This window comes from Lynx rufus, unplaced genomic scaffold (assembly GCF_022079265.1).
Source record: "Lynx rufus isolate CCGP_SWC_20201006 ecotype Redwood Valley unplaced genomic scaffold, mLynRuf1.p SCAF_14, whole genome shotgun sequence".
NCBI classification, from domain to species: domain Eukaryota; kingdom Metazoa; phylum Chordata; class Mammalia; order Carnivora; family Felidae; genus Lynx; species Lynx rufus.
The window spans coordinates 23,484,984-23,491,697 of NW_025814828.1; positions in this window are offsets into that span (position 1 = coordinate 23,484,984).

The window sequence follows — 6,714 nt, forward strand, 5'->3', positions numbered from 1 at the left end:
CAGGTTTCATGATTCTGCCTTTGGACAACTCAGGAATGAGGAGAATCTGAAGTAGGGAATGGTTAAGTGTTAATAGTTCTCAGGGTCAGTGTTTTCTCATATTTTTGTGTCTGGGGGACCAGTTAGACCATCTGTTGGACCCAGTGGCAAAGGTCACTTGTTTCAGGGTCCTACAGATCAGGCATCCAAATCAGGCATTTGCCCAAAATGTAAATGATAAAAATTATTGTGAGAGGTCATATTCAAGTAAAGAGCAAGGAGTTGAACACTAACAGTATCCAGTCCAATGAATTCCAAGAGGTCAGTGGTTAAAAATCTTGGGATTACTTACCTTTGCTCATTGAGTTGGTGACATTGTCTATAGCCTTTGTTAATTCTCTTATAAAGGCATGCCTTGCCTGAGCAATTCCCTGACTTTACCACTGGCCCAGACACTTGTCCTGGAAGAAATTGGCTAATGCACAGTCTGCTGCAGTGATGAATCCTTCAAGGTATAAATCAGGTTGGTCTGGATTTAGCTCAACAGTGCTTCTTCAGATCCTGAAGAAAAGGCCAGCTATGAGGCCACCTATAATCCTTAGAAGGATCTGGTAGTCAGGTTTTAGTTCTTGTCATACCAAGGCAAGAGGGTGTAGAAAAATTGGAAATGTTAGTTTGGAGAAATGTAGCCAGATATTAAAACCAACTGGAAGAATGAAAAATTTGGTACAGTTTGGGCAAGGTAATAGGACCCATTCCAATTTACAAGCAGATAACAAAAATATTTTTTCCACCTTGGGAGACAAAGCCAATTTAATCTGTACCATAAAAGACAGAATTTGCGTATCCATCATTTACCTCCAACTTACAAAGAGGTACAAAATACGTCAGAGACAATGAACAGGACCAGAATTTGATAACCCAGAATGATGTACTATAGTTTTTGTTTGTTGGTTTTGTGTCAGGTATACAACATACTGACTTGACAATTCTATACCATGTGCAATTCTCACTACAATAAGTGTAGTTACCATCTGTCATCATACAACATTATTACTCTGTTACTGACAATATTCCCAATGCTGTATTTTTCGTTCTGTTACTTATTTTATAACTAAAATTTTGTACCTCTTAATCCCATCACCTATTTCACCCACCTCCCACCCACCTCTCCTCTGGCAACTACCAGTTTGTTCTCTGTATTTATGAGTCTTTTTTTGTTTTTTTGTTCATCTGTTTTGTTTTTAGATTCCACAGGTGAGATCATATGATATTTGTCTTTTTCTCTGACTTATTTCACTTAGCATAATACCCTCTAGGTCCGTCCATGTTGTCACAAATGGCAAGATCTTATTATTTTTTATGATTGAGTAATATTCCATTGTATATATATGCATATGTATGAGTGTGTATCCCACATCTTCCTTCTCCGTTCATCTATTGATGGACACTTAGGTTATTTTCACATCTTGGCTATTCTAAATAAAGCTGCAATAAAGTAGGGGTGCGTATATCTTTTCATGTTAGTGTTTTTTATTTTCTTTGGGTAAATACCCGGTAGTGGAAATACTGTATTGTATGGTATTTCTATTTTTAATTTTTTGTGGAACATCCATGCTCTTTTCCACAGTGGCTGCATCAATGTACATTCCCACCAACAGTGCACTAGGGTTTCCTTTTCTCCACATCCTCTCCAACAGTTGTTATTTATCTTTTTGATACTACCCATTGTGATACATGCGAGGTGGTAGCTCATTGTGATTTTGATTTACATTCCCCTGATGATTAGAGATGTTGAGCATCTTTTCATGTGTCTGTTGGTTATCTTTATGTCTTTTTTGGAAAAATGTCTATTAAGGTCCTCTGCCTATTTTTTAATCAAAAAAAATTTTTTTGGTGTTGTCTTCTATGAGTTCTTTATATATTTTGGATATTTACCCCTTATCAGATATATAATTTACAAATATCTTCTCTCATTCAGTAGGTTGCTTTTTTCTTTTGTTTATGGTTTCCTTTCCCATATGACAGCTTTTATTTGGGTGGTCCATATAGCTTAGTTTTGCTTTTGTTTCCCTTGCCTGAGGAGACAAATCTAGAAAAATGTTGCTAAGGATGGTGTGAAAGAGATTACTGCCTATGTTTTCTTTTATGAGTTTTATTGGTTGAGGTTTCACATTTTTAGGTCTTTAATCCATTTTGGGTTTATCTTTGTGTATGGTATAAGTGGTCCAGTTTCATTCTTTTGCATGTAGCTGTCCAGTTATCCCAACACCATTTGTTGAAGAGATTGTCCTCTCCCCATTGTATATTCTTGCCTTCTTTGTTGTAGATTAATTGACCATATAAGTGTGGATTTATTTCTGGGATCTCTATCCTGTTCCATTTATCTCTGTGTGATATAGTGTGTTTTTTTTGAAACATAATAAAAATTTTTAATCTGATTCATTTTTTTCTTTTAGTTTTATTGAGATATAATTGACATACAACACTATAAGGTATACAGCATAATGACTTGATTTACATATATTGTGAAATGATTACCACAATTAGTTTAGTTAACATCTATTATCTCATGTAGATTTAAAAAAAAGTAAAAAATGTTTTTTTTCCTTGTGATGAGGACTTTTAGTATCTACTCTCTTAGCAGCTTTTGAATGTACCATATAACAGTATTAATTATAGTCATCATGTTGTACATTACTTTCCCAGTACTTACTTATCATATAACTGGAAGTTTGTACCTTTTGACCCCCTCATCCAGTGCCCCCACTCCCACCTTCTCCTCTGCTAGCTACAAATCTTATCTATTTTTCTATGAGTTTTGTGTTTTAAATTCTCTGTATTAGTGAGATCGTACAATATTTGTCTTTCTCCAACTTATTTCACTTGGCATAATGCCCTCAAGGTCCATCCATGTTGTTGAAAATGGCAGGATTTTCTTCTTTTTTATGGCTAAATAGAATTCCATTGTGTATATGTATCACATTTTCTTTAGCCATTTATTTATTGATGGATATTTAGGTTATTTCCATGTCTTGACTCTGTAGATAATGCTGCAGTAAACATGGGGGTACAGATATTTCTTTGACACAGTGATTTCATTTCCTTCAAATATATACCCATAATAGAATTGCTGAATTATATGGTAGTTCTGTTATTAATTTGGAGGGGGGGAACCTCTGTACTGTTTTTCCATAGTAGTTGTACAAATTTACAGTCCCACGACTGTGCATTTTTCTCCACATCCTTGCCAGCATCTTTTCTCACTTGTTTTTTGATAATAGCTATTGTGGCAGGTGTAAGGTAATATCTCATTATCGCTTTGATTTGCATTTCTCTAATGATTAGCGATGTTGAGCACCTTTTCAGGAACATGATTTTTTTCTACAGTCACCCCCCCCTCCGTTTTGAGCAACAATAGTTTTAAAGAAATATTATTATGGATGACACAATAAGGCTGGTCTCATTAGAGTCTACCTCCTTATTTACATGGATGTAGTAAGAATGATTCTGTACGTAAGCCTATTTAAGTTTGTTGAAAGTTTTTGCAAGGAATTTCAGATTGGAATTTTAAAAGCCTCTTGAGGCCAGGAAGCTAAGTACCATCACATCTGACCTGTGATACCTATAGATTTGGGTGAATCCTTTTCTGGAGGTCACCAAAATATCCTAAGATTCCCTTGGCCTGTCAGGCAATGATTTTCCATGCTTATTTGTAAAGCTAGAAACCTTGTGGTCCAGGTACCAGACCAGTTTTCCCAAGAGGGGTTTTTAAACATTTAAACCTTAACTCCTTAAAAGTGTCAAGTCATACCTCATTAGATGAACTTCATTGTCAAATAAGAAATTGTAGACAAAGCCTCAGTTGCATAACCAGTGATTCCGAATACGTTCTGTTGACAAGGAAAATGGACTCATTGAATCTGTGCAAATAGCTAATATTGCCATAAAAGTAATACTCAATAAGAGTTTCTGAATTAATAGTGGGATCAGGAAGGGAGAGAAACATAAATGTTTCATTCTTTTTATAAAAGCATAGTCTACTAAATTGTCATGAGTTAGAGATAGCTTACATGCAGAAATAGAACATTAAAGTACCAGCAGTATTCCTAACAAACCCTATAATCATCCTTTATCAGTTCATTCAGTCCTATGTAATTAATTCTTGTTCCATTTGATTTGGGTTACCAGTCTTGTGAACCCATCTGTTTTTCCACTAGAGTTCTGGAAATCCTGCCTCTATCCACTGGTATAGTTTTAAAGTTGTTAAAGTGATGTCCTCAGAAGCCTGTACCCTCAAATACCAAGCTAGCATGGCATAGTCCTTTTCCATGGGTCTCTGAGACAGTCCTTTGTAGAAGACAAACATTCTGGCCTGTAGCTGATGGCAGGCACTTTCAGGTAAGCCTCAGAATAAACAAAAACTATCTATATATGACAAAAGACTAAATAGCTATGGTTAACTTTAACTTAATACTCATAATTTTTTAATGTTTATTTATTTTGAGAGAGAAAGAGAATAAGTGGGGGAGGGTCAGAGAGAGAGGGAGAGAGAGAATCCCAAGCAGGCATTGGCTGTCAGCACTGAGCCTGACATGGGCTTCAACCCATGAACTGTGAGATCATGACCTGAGCTGAAATCAAGAGTCGGGTGCTCAACCAACTGAGGCACCCAGGCACCTTACTCATGATTTTCAAAATGAATGATCTGATATGAGTTCATTATAAAAATAATGTGACTAACCAGAAAGTTTGCTTGTTTTATGGCATGAAAAATGAAAAAGTCAATCCAAAAAAGTTTTAGACAAAATCTATAAACATAATGATCAGCCCTGTTTTCAAAAGAAAAGTGGATATCTAACTTATGAAAATGGATGAATGTAATGTTTACAGAGAAAAAAATCTTCAAATGTAACATGTAATACTCCCAAGAACCATGAATGCATCAATAATTTATTTAGATTATACCAAGAAAATATCAAGAATATCAAGTAAAGAATATCAAGTGTAAGGCAGGTCCTAAACATCTTTGTATTAATAAAATTTCATAGGTAAGTGATGTGAATTCTCGGTTGAAAATCACCTGGTTAGAACATACTGGATTCACTTTTGAGAAGTAAAATTTGACCAAGTTAACATTTAAAAAAATAACTGAAATTACCATTAATAACATTATACTGCTGTTGTCTAATATCAAGTAAAACAGCACCAGGACTCTGATAAGTGGAAGTATCATTGGTAGCAAAGGCTTTGATATCTAGGAACTTCATTTAATTTATTAAATATTTTTATTAATAACATTTCTACACATACATATTTAGCCTCGGAAAGGCTAAGTGTCTCTTCTGATTTATAGTGCTTCCCATGTAACTCAAAACATCAGATAAATTTAATTATTGCTAGCAACTTGATTTTTACAAGGTGAAAGAACAAATGTTTTGTGATTTTCCAGGGACCCTCTGGGAAATACAAAGACAGTTTTAGGTACAAAAGATAACACTTAGGATTCAGTCTGAGGATGGCAGAATGTCAAAAGTGGTCAAAACACTTAAGTACTTAATTAAATGGGATCATGGTTCAGTGAAAAAGAATACTTGGCTACCCATTTAACCCAAGTGACAATGGAAGATTTTTAAAGTAAAGATAGGAAGGAACATGATTATTAGAAACCTTAGGTCTTTTAAAAGTGAGAACATTTTGTTTTCTTAAATAATCAAGGCCATTATAGAGTAACATAAAGCACAGGAAATTATTCTAATAAGACATAGCCTATTGGTGTTCAAAACAGATTACTCAGAAGATAAAGAAAAAGCTTTTACAACTCTTATTAAGAGTAGACCAATAATGTAAGAAAATTGTGTCAATTCAACAGAGGGAAAACCACATTCTAGTTTTACATGAGTTTAGTATTTGATGCTAAAGCTCTGTTAGAAATCTTATAAATAAATTTTTCAACAAAATTCCCTGTACAACAAAATTTACTGCTGATGAAACTTTTAAAACTTGTCAGGTTTTGTCCTACACTTTTTTCTTTCTCATTCTGGGACAACCAATTCTTTTACTTTAGGACAAAACTATCCTCTTTTCCATAATAAAAACATACTCTGAATACCTTGTATACAAGAAATATTAACAATTGGTAACTTCTGTTACAGTGAGGAAACTTGGAAGTGGATAATTATGAACTATCTGTCATATACTAGCATTTTAGAGTGGACTAGCAAGACTTACAGATAAACATCTCACAACTTTCTATGGTTATATAAAGGATATAGTAATATATTTTTGTAGTACAGTTTCTCAACTTGGCAAAAATAAAAGTGTTGATTAATAAAACCAAATATATATACCCTTAAAATTATGCCTAGCAATTAATATTTCAGGTTTTTATCTCATTTATAATGATCTAGTTATTTAATGAATATCAATTAATTTAGTGTAAGCCTAAGGTTTTTAGTTACCTAAAGATCTTTAAAAGCGGGGCACCTGGGTGGCTTAGTCGGTTGGGCAACCAACTTTGGCCCAGGTCATGATCTCATAGCTCGTGAGTTCGAGCTCCATGTCGGGCTCTGTGCTGACAGCTCAGAGCCTGGAGCCTGCTTTAGATTCTGTGTCTCCACTTCTCTCTGCCCCTCCTATGCTCATGCTCTGTCTCTCTCTGTCTCTCAATAATAAATAAAACATTAAAAAAATAAAAGCATTTTTTATTTATTTTGTAATGTGGTTTTATTTATT